Source organism: Podarcis filfolensis (genome assembly GCF_964270895.1).
Source record: "Podarcis filfolensis genome assembly, chromosome: 5".
Classification (NCBI taxonomy): domain Eukaryota; kingdom Metazoa; phylum Chordata; class Lepidosauria; order Squamata; family Lacertidae; genus Podarcis; species Podarcis filfolensis.
The window spans coordinates 100,034,219-100,049,518 of NC_139608.1; the positions used below are offsets into that span (position 1 = coordinate 100,034,219).

At 43.4% G+C, this 15,300-nt stretch overlaps 2 protein-coding genes across 2 annotated transcripts in view; one reads left to right on the forward strand and one right to left on the reverse strand.

The window, feature by feature from the left end:
• The window catches only part of CCDC91 (coiled-coil domain containing 91), a 191,677-nt gene extending 178,856 nt beyond the window's left edge, over positions 1-12,821 (forward strand). Inside the window, exon 15 of the mRNA XM_083615784.1 lies at positions 11,601-12,821. The gene's annotated coding sequence lies outside the window, so the exon portion shown is untranslated. The remainder of the gene's footprint in view (positions 1-11,600) is intronic.
• Positions 1-15,001, reverse strand: part of LOC310763441 (potassium voltage-gated channel subfamily KQT member 1-like) — a 793,949-nt gene extending 778,948 nt beyond the window's left edge. Inside the window, exon 1 of the mRNA XM_083615632.1 lies at positions 14,909-15,001. The gene's annotated coding sequence lies outside the window, so the exon portion shown is untranslated. The remainder of the gene's footprint in view (positions 1-14,908) is intronic.
• Positions 15,002-15,300: the final 299 nt, after the last annotated feature.

Consider the following 15,300-nt stretch of genomic DNA (forward strand, 5'->3'; position numbering starts at 1 on the left):
TGCGACTGTTGATGCAGTGCATCACACTTTCTGGGTTTTGGCAGGGGGAAAACAGGTCTCTAAAAATACTCATGAATTTAAGGTTACCAGATGATGAGTTGGGTCACAGGTTCACAAAGGGGACAAGCAATCCATTTGCCCCATTATATAATCTCTAGCCATCATTCATCAGTTGCTATGTCACACACAGCATTTTCCATCCCCTTTTGTCTTGGGGGTGTCTGGTATTGCTCAACACCATTACGTGATTCTGGACCACAAACTACTACTGGCTAGCAAACCTGATTTCAGGATGACTTAATTGTGTCAGATCAATGGAATTGTTTCCAATGTACACCTAAGGAGGCCCTCAGCAAAGCAAACATTGATTTTGGAGGCACCTTTTTGAATTTCTCTGTGCCAGGAGGGGCCACTAGGTGGCGCATCGGAAGATGGCTGACAATAACATCTCTCCGACCCACACGAGGTAATTTGGAGGCTATGATGGGGGTAATTAGCCTCCTTAACCCCCCCCAGGATTGTGGGGGGGACGGCCCTTGCCTGCTGTGCCGTATACCACCCCCGAATTTGTGGGGGTGGGGGCACTAGGCACAAAGCCCTCCTGTGGGATTTCGGCACTCCTGGACGCCGTCCCTGATTCGCGCCGCTAGTTGCAAGCATCTTCAAAAGAAACAATTTGGACGAGATAAATTGCACATGCTTCAAGGAAAAAGGGGAGTAAAGAGTGCTGACAGAAGAGATCTCTGATAACAAGACAAGAATAAAATATGAGAAGATACGTCAAGATACGGTATGACTGAGGGGGGAGGGGGAAAAAACCTGCCTTCCTTTTTATTATGTGATTTAACAAGAATCCCCTCCCCTAATGAGTCAGAAACTAAGGACTTAAGCTGTGGATTTAAGGCTGTGTGGAGATAAACTTTCGAACCAAAGCAATGTTTCAAGATGAAGCTGGAAAGCTAAGAGTTTTGGAATGACGCAGTTAAAAATGCCGTCGCCATTTTGGGAGGCATTGTTGGAGCTCTTGGGTCTGGGAGGAGAAAGAGAGAAATGGAGTTGTTTACATATTGTGGATCAACTTCTCGGTGGGACTTAAGAGCGACAAATGCCAAATTTATGATGGAAAGAGCGATGTTATCTACGAAGGAGATATATGGAAACCATCTGGACTTAGTGGAGGAACGGGAAATCCACACAGGATTATTATTTTGTTTATCGGCTTAAGGAGACTAACAGAAGAGATCGTAAAGGAAAAATAGAAATTATATGAACAAGATATGATGTGGAAACACCAAGATAAGACTGGATAGAATTATGAATTTTGTTTGGACTGATTGGGACTGATTTGGACATTAACAAAGTAATAAGAAGATGATCTGAATCCCCCTTTGGATCTTGAAGTATGGGTTCCCCCAACAAAATTTAAAAATTTGGCTTTGTAATTTGGAATTTATGTGATGTGATTTAATTTGATGTGATTGGCCAGTTAATAAAAAATATTTTTTTAAAAAAATGAATTTCTCTGTGCCAGAAGGCTGTAAATAGGATCCCTATATTCTCTCATTAATATCAGTCCATTTTGGAGCTCAGAGGTAAGCTGCAAATTAGTGGAACTAGTAAGAATCTGCCCACATTAGTTAAAACCAGGACAGGCCTAAACTGCTGGTGGCTGTGTACCACTTAGAGTGAGGGAAGACATCGGAGGCAACACAGACCTTGATGGGTGGCCTGTGACAGCTGATTCACTGGGTTCATTCTCTGCTCAGCAGACCAACTCACTATCATAAATCATATAGCTGTGATTTTCTTCCTGAAGTAACTTGTTTGCTTTATTTATTTGGAAAAATTCAGTAACTACCCTCTCCAGTTGGAGAGGAGGCTTACTCAAAGAATGTTAAGTCTTAACAGCATGCGGTTTCTTCCAGTGACTTATGAACCACACTCTGAAGAGAGACGCGCTGGCACTGAAGGGTGGTAAATACTAAACATACACTTTTAGATAAGCCATCACTACCTCAAAAACAGCCCTCTTCATTCATCGAGAAAGTCATGGTCACAGGGGGTCAGGTCCCTCTACTTCCCCCTCCTTCCTATTCCCCACTCTTTCTTTCTCAGCCCCAAATGTTAAGCATCAGGGTGATGGCAAGCTTAGAACAAAAAATAAACTATTTTTAGTGTATCTTACAATTTATTGACAGCTTCACAGCCTTTCACGTTAAGTGGTTTCCATGTAAAGAAACTTGTGTTTACTGAAGCTTCTGAAGAAGATGAGGGAGGGAATCTATTTGGACAGTAAACAACCTAAAGTATTTGTTTGAAGCTGATGTTAGAAAGTCCTAGGACTTCCCTCGGTTGAAACAGTCAGAAATGCAGATGCTTCTCTCCACTTTGATGAAGAGCCTGGCCTTTAACTGAGGAGCACAGCTATAATCTACAGGTGACCAAAGATATCACTTACTTCTGTGTGAAAAAAACAATAGTAAAATGTTTGCCACCTGATATTAACATACACTGTAGGAACTAAGCTGTAACCCTAACCCTATTTACCTAGGAGTAAGTCCCACCTTTAGTGTAGTTTATGTCTGAGTAAACATGGTTAGGATTATAGCCTTACATATAGACTGCCTCAGGCACCTGTTGGAACAATGGCAGCTAAGTATCAATGAATATGTAAACAATGTACATTGCAAAGTAATTTATAATGTGTGATTTAAAATTAAAAGAAGTTCATTGTAGTGAGCTAAAGTGAAAAACATTTATAACAAGAATTTGTGCTGTGATGTGGTGGGAGGAGAGAGGCAAATTGGAGCATGGAAGGAAATGCTCTTGGTATTTTGCTTTCAACAGATTCCTCCAACAAACCTCCCTAGAATCTAACTTTAAGAGATTAACTGAACCAATTTGTGTGTGCTGGCTTTCGCACTTTTCTGATGACCTTTTGACAGTATTCATCATCCTGAAATTAGATACATGCTGACATGAGAAAGGGCATTTTGGTACAGGTGTCCTGAATTTGGGGTGTCCTCCTTTCACAAGTTGCCCAGTCACTTCTAACAAAACATTGCAGGTATTAATATGTATGATAACAATCACTCTGGGTTGGGACTAATGAAGAGACTGATGAAGAGACATATACTCCAAAACATCCGGGGGGCACCAAGTTGGAGAAGGCATATAGACTTTGTGAGCACTTCTACAGTAGGCGTTTCCTGGGCCTGCTCTCTTCACTCGCTTTCTGCAAGGCATTTGGTGCCCTTTTAGCCTACTTTGTGTTTTTCACCTATAACATCTACATGCTAACACTTAAAAGTGGTTTTAAGAACAACAACAAAAGTAAACAGCCTGCTTACTAAGCAGCTTGCTGCCTTTCTGGAATTTTCACATAGGTTTATTTGTTTGGAGGGATCTTGCTTCCCCTCCTTTTTTGAAATACTGGCTAGGTGTTGGAAGACTGTGGGGCAGGCAGCCATCCCGTGACATCAATAAGCTGCCCTCCCCACTCTGATTGCTGAGAATGGGAGTGCCCAAGGGGCTCTGAGGAAGTGCCTGGACAGCTGCTATCACTGCCCCAGCCTTAGCATCTGCTGCCTAAGGTGACTGTCTCACTCTGCCTAACAGTAGAGCCAGTCCTGCTTCTTTGCTTACACTTGAGTGGAAGAAGACCTATATATGTGTACATATATATTATGTCCAAACATTACATCCAGAAACATTTTAATAGAACTTTGATAGGGAATCAAAAGTATGGAAGAGGTGGGGAAGATGGAAAGAAAGTGGAGAAGGCAGAGGGAAAGGAACAACATGAAGAAGAGGTGATGAGACATAGGAGGGGAGGTTGATATTTCTCTGAAGGTCTCAGTCATTGGTGATGCTGGATGCTGGACAGAGCAGTCTGTTTACAGTCCATGTTGTTCATTTGCGTGTTCATTTGCAAGCAGAGCTGTTCCAAGACATTTTGATGCCTGGGGTGAAGGACAAGATAGTGCCCCCCCCAATTCCACATAACATATGTACGGTAAGTTGAATGTCACATGGAAGATGGAGCAAGCTTGCTTTCTCCTGCTCTGGAGGGTATGACCCAAACCAATGGATTCAAATTACAAGAAAAGAGATTCCAACTAAACTTCTGGAAGAACTTTCTGATGGCAGGAGCTGTTTGACAATGGAACAGTCTCCCTTGGAAGGTGATGGACTCTCCTTCGTTGGAGGTTTTTAAGCAGTGGCTGGATGGCCATCTGTAATGGATGCGTTAGTTGAGATTCCTGCATTGCAGGGGGTTGGACTAGATGAATCTTGCAATTCTACAGTTCTATGATTCTATGTTGTTGTTGTTTAGGATTTTTGTACAAGGTGTCTTAAAGTTGTTCTGGGGGTAGAACAACCAAAAGAAATTTGCTTGCTTCCCTGTGGTTTTTGTTTGTGGGCACACATTCAGCCAGACAGAGGAGATTTATGCTGAACAGGATTTTGTAAGAATATATTGCTCCAGTAAGATGACCCTTGTTGTTTAGTCGTGTCCGACTCTTCGTGACCCCATGGACCAGAGCACACCAGGCACTTCTGTCTTCCACTGCCTCCCGCAGTTCGCTCAAACTCATGCTGGTAGCTTCGCGAACACTATCAAACCATCTCGTCCTCTGTCATCCCCTTCTCCTTGTGCCCTCCATCTTTCCCAACATCACGGTCTTTTCCAGGGAGTCTTCTCTTCTCATGAGGTGGCCAAAGTATTGGAGTCTCAGCTTCAGGATCTGTCCTTCCAGTGAGCACTCAGGGCTGATTTCCTTAAGAATGGATAGGTTTGATCTTCTTGCAGTCCATGGGACTCTCAAGAGTCTCCTCCAGCACCAGAATTCAAAAGCATCAATTCTTCGGTGATCAGCCTTCTTTATGGTCCAGCTCTCACTTCCATACATCACTACTGGGAAAACCATATCTTTAACTATACGGACCTTTGTTGGCAAGGTGATGTCTCTGCTTTTTAAGATGCTGTCTAGGTTTGTCATTGCTTTTCTCCCAAGAATCAGGCGTCTTTTAATTTCATCACCATCTGCAGTGATCATGGAGCCCAAGGAAGTAAAATCTCTCACTGCCTCCATTTCTTCCCCTTCTATTTTCCAGGAGGTGATGGGCCCAGTGGCCATGATCTTGGTTTTTTTGATGTTGAGCTTCAGACCATATTTTGCGCTCTCCTCTTTCACCCTCATTAAAAGGTTCTTTAATTCCTCCTCACTTTCTGCCATCAATGTTGTGTCATCTGCATATCTGAGGTTGTTGATATTTCTTCCAGCGATCTTAATTCTGGCTTGGGATTCATCCAGCCCAGCCTTTCGCATGATGAATTCTGCATATAAGTTAAATAAGCAGGGAGACAATATACAGCCTTGTCGTACTCCTTTCCCAATTTTGAACCAATCAGTTGTTCCATATCCAGTTCTAACTGTAGCTTCTTGTCCCACATAGAGATTTCTCAGGAGACAGATGAGGTGATCAGGCAGTCCCATTTCTGTAAGCACTTGCCATAGTTTGCTGTGGTCGACACAGTCAAAAGCTTTTGCATAGTCAATGAAGCAGAAGTAGATGTCTTTCTGGAACTCTCTAGCTTTCTCCATAAACCAGCACATGTTTGCAATTTGGTCTCTGGTTCCTCTGCCTCTTCTAAATCCAGCTTGCACTTCTGCGAGTTCTCGATCCACATACTGCTTGAGCCTACCTTGTAGAATTTTAAGCATAACCTTGCTAGCATGTGAAATTAGTGCAATTGTGCGGTAGTTGGAGCATTCTTTGGCACTGCCCTTCTTTGGGATTGGGATGTAGACTGATCTTCTCCAATCCTCTGGCCACTGCTGAGCTTTCCAAACTTGCTGGCATATTGAGTGTAGCCCCCTAATAGCATCATCTTTTAAAATTTTAAATAGTTCAGCTGGAATACCATCACTTCCACTGGCCTTGTTATTTGCAGTGCTTTCTAAGGCCCATTTGACTTCACTCTCCAGGATGTCTGGCTCAAGGTCAGCAACCACACTACCTGGGGTGTATGAGACATCCATATATTTCTGGTATAATTCCTCTGTGTATTCTTGCCACCTCTTCTTGATGTCTTCTGCTTCTGTTAGGTCCTTACCACTTTTGTCCTTTATTATGGTAATCTTTGTACAAAATGTTCCTTTCATATCTCCAATTTTCTTGATCAGATCTCTGGTTCTTCCCATTCTGTTGTTTTCCTCTATTTCTTTGCATTGCTCATTTAAGAAGGCCTTCTTGTCTCTCCTTGCTATTCTTTGGAAATCTGCATTCAATTTCCTGTACCATTCACTATCTCCCTCGCATTTTGCCTGCCTTCTTTCCCCCGCTATCTGTAAGGCCTCGTTGGACAGCCACTTTGCTTTCTTGCATTTCTTTTTCATTGGGATGGTTTTCGTTGCTGCCTCCTGTATAATGTTGTGAACCTCCATCCATAGTTCTTCAGGCACTCCAGCAAATCCAAATCCTTAAACCTGTTCCTCACTTCCACTGTGTAGTCGTAAGGGATTTGGTTTAGATTGTATCTTACTGGCCCAGTGGTTTTTCCTACTTTCTTCAGTTTAAGCTTGAATTTTGCTATAAGAAGCTGATGATCTGAGCCACAGTCAGCTCCAGGTCTTGTTTTTGCTGACTGTATAGAGCTTCTCCATCTTTGAATTCAGAGAATATAATCAATCTGATTTCGATGTTGCCCATCTGGTGATGTCCATGTGTAGAGTCGTCTCTTGTGTTGTTGGAAAAGCGTGTTTGTGATGACCAGCTTGTTTTCTTGACAGAGCTCTATTAGCCTTTGCCCTGCTTCATTTTGCTCTCCAAGGCCAAACTTGCCAGTTGTTCCTTTTATCTCTTGATTCCCTACTTTAGCATTCCAATCCCCTATAATGAGAAGAACATCTTTCTTTGGTGTCTCTTCTATAAGGTGTTGTAAGTCTTCATAGAATTGGTCCATTTCAGTTTCTTCAGCACCAGTAGTTGGTGCACAAACTTGGATTACTGTGATTTTAAACGGTCTGCCTTGGATTCATATTGAGATCATTCTATCATTTTTGAGATTGCATCCCAGTACAGCTCTCGCCACTCTTTTGTTGACTATGAGGGCCACTCCATTTCTTTTACGGGATTCTTGCCCACAGTAGTAGATATGATGGTCATCTGAACTGAATTCGCCCATTCCAGTCCATTTTAGTTCACTGATGCCCAGGATGTCAATATTTATTCTTGCCATCTCATTTTTGACCACATCCAACTTACCCAGGTTCATGGTTCTTACATTCCAGGTTTTTCAATATTTTCAATATTGCAATATTCAATGCAATATTTTTCTTTACAGCATTGGACTTTCCTTTCGCTTCCAGGCATATCCGCAACTGAGCATCCTTTCGGCTTTGGCCCAGCCGCTTCATCAGCTCTGAATCTACTTGCACTTGTCCTCCGCTCTTCCTCAGTAGCATGTTGGACGCTTACCGACCTGAGGGGCTCATCTTCCAGCGTCATAACTTTTATATGCCTGTTGCCTTTGTCCATGGAGTTTTCTTGGCAGGGATACAGGAGTGACTTGCCGGTTCCTGCTCCAGGTGGATCACGTTTGGTCAAAACTCTCCACTATGACCTGTCCATCTTGGGTGCCCTGCTCGGCATAGTTCATAGCTTCTCTGAGTTATTCAAGCCCCTTTGCCACGGCAAGGCAGTGATCTATGCCCCACATCAATAATGTACTGGTGTCATCCACTGCATCTCTAGATAACAGGCTAGTTTAGGGACTGCAGGAGAGGCCATCAGAGGGAAATGTTTGTGGATTCAGGATAACCCCCGCCCTGCCCCACGCTACTGTTCCATCTTATTTCTGCATCAATCAGTATTATTTTGTAAAAAATCAAAAACCCTGCACAAAAATGTGGATTATTTTTTAACACTTTTTTCACAAAATGCGCGTTTGGTTTGTGTGCATTTTATTCTAAAAATATGGGTTTTAGTAAGCCCTTTAACCTAAGATACACATTTCATGCACAATTTTTGGGACTTTTTTGATTCAAGAAGTGTATTACAAAAGTTGGATCTTGAAGATTAAAGATTAAAGAACAACTGCATTCTGATCCACTTTTTAGTGTAAGAAATGCTAATCAGCCGACTTCACTTAAAAGCACAAACTGGAATCCTTGAAAATCTCTGTGATGTCTTGAGCATGATGCAGCAGGGGTCTATAAGGCTTATGAAACTACTGTCTACCCAGCTCTTGACATGGTAGAATTACAGCCAGAAAGAGACATCATGTTTTCCAGGTGACAAGATATTTTCCCTAGGAGACTAGGAAAATTAACTTTCCCCAGAATAGAAGCAGGCCCTCCCCTGGAGATGTCAAGATCTTTCAAAACAGAGAAATCACTCACCATTCCTTATTCCAAAAATTGACTGATTTACTGATTGAGTCACATTAAAACCTGGCTTAATTAATTAGTTCTTAAATTAGACTCACAATGCCCTTAGTCAATCCTTTCACAACAATAAATTCTTTTGACCTTGCTCAGTAATCATTCATTAAAGAAGATGGCAGGGCCAGCCTACCTGTGAGGCAAGGTGAGGCAACTGCTTCAAGCAATAGGATCTACCAGGGCAGCAGTTCCCAAGCTAATCCTTCTTCCCCCTTGTTTCTGATGTAGCTCTTTTTTTTTTAAATAAATGTTTATTAAAATTTTTCCATCTTAGTAAAAAAAAAAATCAAAAAAAGCAAAAAGAAAAAATTTAAAAAAACACATAAAGTTTACAATCCATATTTTCCATGACATATTTCCCTGACTTCCCCACACCTCCCCTTCTTATATTCCAATTCAAATTGTTAGTTCAGCAAGTTCTTATCCCCAATTTTTGACCTTTTTATATTTAGTTCGTTTAAATAAAAAACCCATTTTAACTTATAAACATCCTTATTTATACATCAGTACTCATTCTTAAAACCTTTTTCTAAAGCCGACCCAAATTCCCTTCCACGAATTCCCCAATTTTCTTACTAATAGCAAAACAAAATAAAAGAAAAACAGATTATAGTTATACACCCTTTGGATTCTCAAACCCCGCCACCCCCTTTCCCGGTTTCGATCCCCAACAAATGTCCATCAGTCTTAATCTACTATCAGCCTGGAGACCTCACATCCGAGGCTCTTAATTCTCTCTCAGTTCCTCTCTGCCGGTTTTTTTTTTATAGTCTTTAATATTAAACACCAGATCTCGGAGAAGCTCTGTCCCCATAAAGTCCATGTTTCTTCCAGCCAGACCTCCATACTTGAAAAAGGAGCCCAAATCTTGTTTCTTACTCCTTTTAAGTCCAATTGTCCCGAAAGCTCTAACTTCCACCTTGATCAAATTTGTAATCCATAGGTCTTCAGATCTCCACATAAGGAGATCTCTCCATTCTTCAATCTCCAATTCAAACCAGATTTTCATCATCCAGTATTTATTTTCCTTTGTAGCCGTCATGTCAGGCCTCTGGCTCGATTTCTTATTTTCCTTTGTAACCATCATGTCAGGCCTCTGGCTCTCCTTTGTCATCTGCAAAATTACAGCTCCTCCTTCCTTTTCTTCAGAATCAACATATGTCTCCTTCTCCATACTTTCAAAACTCTCAAATATCTCTTTTTGTCCAGCTGCATGGGCTTCCTGAGTCAAATCCTTATCAAATTCAATGATATTATTTACTGTTAAGTTCAGAGTTGCAACATTTGTAGCCAAAACATCCATTTGGCCTTGTAACTTTCCCAAGAGAACAAAAGCTCTGTCCAGCCCAGCTTGAATTTTCCCTCCTCCAGCCATTCTTGTAATGTCCCAAATCCCCCTCTAGAGGGATTTTGGTTACTTAGTATTCTTTCCAGTTCAAATCCAAAAGTCAAGTTAGTTTGTATCAGTTCTTCCTTATTTTCAACAAAATATGACCAAATTGCAACAAATATTTCCAGCAGAGACAGTAGAAACAAAGTTCTCTTTTTCCTTCTTGACAGCTAATTTTGACAGCTGTCAAACTCTTCTATATCTCCTCAACAGGCTCTCTCGCGGATCACTCCCGGGTCCGGGGGGGTGGCACTTCAGCTCTCAAAATTAGCTCTTATCCTCCGATAAGGTTATTTATGCTTATACTGCCAAATCATGAAATTAATATCTTTTACCCAATAAAGAAAAAGAAATTCTTTCGACCTTAGTTAACTAGTCCTTGCTTTAAAATATTTACAAGACGGGGAGGCGGACTTCCTGTTTGCACCTTCCCCGATCGTGCCAAATTTAACAAAAAAAAATCCTTTTCAAGTCCAATTTCCGTACTACTCACGGGTTGTTACTTTTAGAGTCCAATTGTTCACAAGAAGAAGTCAGCGCTCTCCGACCATGGCATGCGGCTTCACTCCGCAGGAGGAGCAGTCGACTCTCAGCACCGCGCCGCTCACCCCGTCCCCCATTCCGAAGCCTTTAAAAAGGCTCCTTCGCAGGTCGGGGGGCGCAAATGGTGCCCGCCGAGTCACCAGGTTCACAGGCTTCAGTGCCTGTGATTTCTGAGGGTCCCCGCGTCGCCGCTGCGGCCAGACCCAGCTCCTGCGCAGCCGATTCCCTCCGGAGCTCGGAGGGAATCCGCCATTAGCCGGTTGCGCTAACCCGGAAGTCCTGATGTAGCTCTTTCTTTACCCACGGCAGGGAGCAGTGTGTGATTTGGGGTCTGCCTCAGGAGCCAAGATGTCTTGGGCTGGCCCTGGCAGATGTCTTCTAGCAGACATCTATGCATCTATGGATGCAATAAAACTAACCAATAAAATAATGTGCTCAAAACAAGGATAATAAAAGGATAACATTGCTAGCATGGGTTTCTCAAAATTAAGTCATGCCAAATTCATCTCATTTCTTTTCTTTTTTTGATGGAGGTACAAGCTTGGTTGACTAGGGGTGTCCAAACTTTTTTCAAAGAGGGCCAGATTTGATGAAGTGAGCATGCGTGAGGTCCAACCAAAGTTGTTGACCTTTTTTTAGGATTGATTGAAGTTTTTTAGGATTCCCCCCCCCCCGGACCTTTTTTAAGGATTAGTCAAAGAATACCTTTTGGCTCGGATTGCAGGCAGCACAGAGGGAGAGAGGGCCAAACGCTAGCCGCCTGTGAGAGACAGCAGACGGACAGGATACAGAGGCGGGCGCATGCAAAAGCTGATGGGTGGACAAGGATCTAGAGCTGCACACAGGACGCCAGTGTGAGGGGAGAGACTTCATCAGGCAAGGCCTCCTTCCACCTGGCTTGCTCCACCCTCCAGTCTCTGCTTCTCATTTTGTATTGTATTATGTCGTGCACTGTGGTTTGCTGTTGTTTTATTGATTGGAATTTAGAAATTACTTATTGTAACTGTTGGGTGGATTTCTGTTTAATTTTTAAATGCTGATATTTAATATTATTCTATATTGTTTTAATGAATGTTGGATGTTATTTTATTTGCATATTGTATATTGTATTATGCATATTGTCTTATTTATATGATGTTAGCCGCTCTGAGCCTGGCTTTGGCTGGGGAGAGCGGGATACAAATAAAAGTTATTTATTTATTTATTTATTTATTTAGTGTGAGCAGGCAACCAACAGGAATAGAAAGGAGGGCACATACGCAAGACGACAGCTGGACGGGTTCTCGAGCCGCACGCAGGGTGCATGCGTGAGCCAGCCAACGACCAGGGTAAACAGCAAGGCACATGCGTGAGCCAACGAATGGGTGGCTCCAAGAGCCGCACAGTGAGCAGCTGCAAGAGCCGACCGGTTAGCAAGCCACAGCGAATAACTGCCCAGTGGAACCGCCGCCCACGCCCACACCCAGGAAAGAAACTGCCGGTGGGGCTGGATTAAACTGACTGGCGGGCCACATCTGGCCCCCGGGCCAGACTTTGGACGTGCCTGCTGTGGACATAGTGTATTTTGATTTCAGTAAGGCTTTTGACAAGTCCCCCATGATATTCATGTGAAGAAGCTGGTAAAATGTGGGTTGAATGAGCTAACTGTTAGGTAGATTTGTAGCTGACTGACCAAACCCAAAGAGTACTCATTAATGGTTCCTCGTTACCCGGGGAAAAATGACAAGGGGTGAGACCTGTTGTTGTTCAAAGATTTTATAAATAACTGGGATGAAGGAACTGAGGGGATGCACATCAAATTTGCAGACAATACCAAACTGGAAGGGGTAGCTGATGCCGCAGAAGACAGAATCAGGATTCAATATGACCTTAACAGATTGGAGAACTGGATCCAAGCTAACAAAATGATCTTCAGTTGAGACAAATGTCAGGTTCTGCACCAGCTGCAGAAATACAAGACAGGAGACATCTGGTTTACTAGTTGTTCATGTGAAAAAGATCTAGGGATCTTAGTGGACCACAAGATTAACATGAGTCAACAATATGATGCATCTACAAAAAAGCTAATGCTATTCTAGGCTGCATCAACAGAAGTATAGTGTCCAGATCAAGGGAAGTCATAGTACCACTGTATTCTGCCTTGGTCAGGCCACACCTGGAATTCTGTGTCCAGTTCTGGGTGCTGCAATTTAAGAAGGATATTGACAAGTTGGAACATGTGCAACGGAGGGCAATCAAGATGATCAAGGATCTGGAAACAGTTGAAGGAGCTGGGTATGTTTAGCCTGGAAAAGAAGAGACTGAGAGGAGCTATGATAGGCATCTTCAAGTATTTAAAGCTCTGCCACATGGAAGATGGAGCAAGTTTGTTTTCTCCTGTTCTGTAGGATAGTACCAGATGGGTGGCCATCTGAAATATACTTGGAGTCAAGTATGAATTTCATGCTCTTTATTCAGCTCATAGTACAATGAATGAAACTTTCCCCAAAACGTCTGCTATATATACATTATTTACACAATGGGCCCCACGTGATTGGCTAATTCCAGGCTGCTCCTGCAGGCCAATCAGGTTGCTGATTCACTTCCACCTGGAGCTGGATTTGGTGGCTCCTGTGGACCAATCAGCCTGCTACATTCTGGATCCTGTTGTTCTAGGATTCAGCTTAGTACAAAACACCAACTGTCATGAATGCTTTAATTGAGATAGTTAACCCCCAGGGTCCCTTCCAACTCTACAATTCTATGATTCTATGATCATGCAAGGCATGATGGGGCACAGAAGTAGAGGGCACTCACTTTCAAGTTCTCCAGTTATTTCCCCATTTTTGCCACATCTTTAATAATTAAAACAGAGTTTGCAAATAGACCAAGTTAGGCAAAAATATAATATCATTTGATGTAAATTCTGCTTTTGAAAGCTTTGAACTGTTAGCAGTCAGAAAAGAAAACAAAGTCTGTGTGGTTTTTAAAAACCAATTTTCTCTGTGAAGGAATCTAGAACCTTTGACAAGTTTGCATCTTTTAATGAAATTATTAGATGGGAAGTGAAGTCATTTCCCCCTTTAAAAGCTACTATTTTGGTTTACATACTGAGATGACATTTAGCATTTTTCCACACATCTCTTCCTTTCCAAAAACTTTTTTTCTCACCTTTGGTTTGGTTACATTCCATTTTAACTTTAATAGCACATCTAAAGCAACAATTTGTCCCTTTTGTCTAGAGATTTAGAGATCATGCATTTACATGTCAGCAGCCTTCGATATGGTCGGTCACAAACTTTTGGACCACTGCCTTGCTGATGTGGGGATTCAGGGCACAGTCCAACAATGGCTGCGCTCCTTTATCTCAGGTCGGGGACAGAGGGTGGCGCTAGGGAGGGAATTGTCGCCGCGGCACTCCTTGGTGTGTGGAGTCCCACTGGGCGCAATCCTTTCCCCGATGCTTTTCAGTATCTTCAGTATCTTGCCCAGATTGTCTGGGGGTTTGGGCTGGGTTGTCATCAATATGCTGATGACACCCAGCTTTATCTGTTGATTGGACGGCCGCCCTGACTCGGCCTGGATACACTGACCAGATGCTTGGAAACTGTGGCTGGATGGCTGCATGGGAGCTGGTTGAAGTTAAATCTTTCGAAGACAGGTCCTTTGGCTGGGTTGGGATGACATGGGGTTGGGGGGCCAACTCACATCTCTTGTGGGGGCTCAAATTAGTGCCAGTGCCTTCTGTCAAGAGCTTGGGTGTAACCTTTGAAGCCTCCCTTTCCATGGAGGTTGCAGCCACAGCAAAGGTGGCATTTTTCCATCTCTGCCATTTCAAGCAGTTGGTCCCTCATCTTTCTCGCCCTGATCTGGCCACGATGATCCATGCGACGGTCACCTCCAGGCTTGATTACTGTAACTCGCTCTACGCGGGGCTGGCCGTGAAGCTGACCCAGAAACTCCAGCGGGTGCAGAATGCAACAGTGAGATTCCTTTGTGAGGAGAACCTGAGCTTACAGGGTTAAACAGCTCAGAGTGTGTGTCCTGCCCTACTGTGGGGTGGAGGGACCCTGCATCATTTCCGGGGTCTGTTTTTCTTTGTTTCAGTCTAGTTTCACTTTTGTCCGATGCAGACATGCTTTGTGTGTTAGACAATGGCTGATCTATGCTGCTGTAAAATAAATCGCTTTTAGCTTAGTAAAGTCTTGATTTATGCACACTGCTGCACAGAAGACAGAAAGCCAAGGACCTGGTCGCTGTGTGTTTACTCTGCTTTGCTCGGAGGTCTGGAAATGCATGCTACACGCAGGGAAGCCTGCTGGACTTTATCTCTCTGAGCAATAAATCTTCAGATCCTTACGGGGTCTTTGCCGCAGGATCACATTCATCCAGTGCTATACCAGCTGCACTGGCTCCCGGTGGAGTACAGGGTCAGGTTTAAGGTACTGGTTTTGACCTTTAAAGCCCTATGCGGCCTAGGACCCTCGTACCTACGGGACCACCTCTCCTGGTATGCCCCCCAGAGGACCTTAAGGTCCACAACTACAGTGGTGCCCCGCAAGACGAATGCCTCGCAAGACGGAAAACCCGCTAGACGAAAGGGTTTTCCGTTTTGGAGGTGCTTCGCAAAACGAATTTCCTATGGGCTTGCTGCGGGGTTTTTTTCCTTTCCCCCCCTTTTTCCCAAGCCGCTAAACCGCTTATCAGCTGATCCGCTAAGCCGCTTAATAGCTGATCCGCTAAGCCGCTTAACAGCTGATCCGCTAAGCCGCTTATCAGCTGAGCCGCTGAGCCCGCTAAGCCGCTAATAGCGCTAATCCGCTAAGCCGCTAATGGGCTTGCTTCGCAAGACGAAAAAACCGCAAGACGAAGAGACTCGTGGAACGGATTCTTTTCGTCTTGCGAGGCACCACTGTAACATCACTTTGGAGGTCCCAA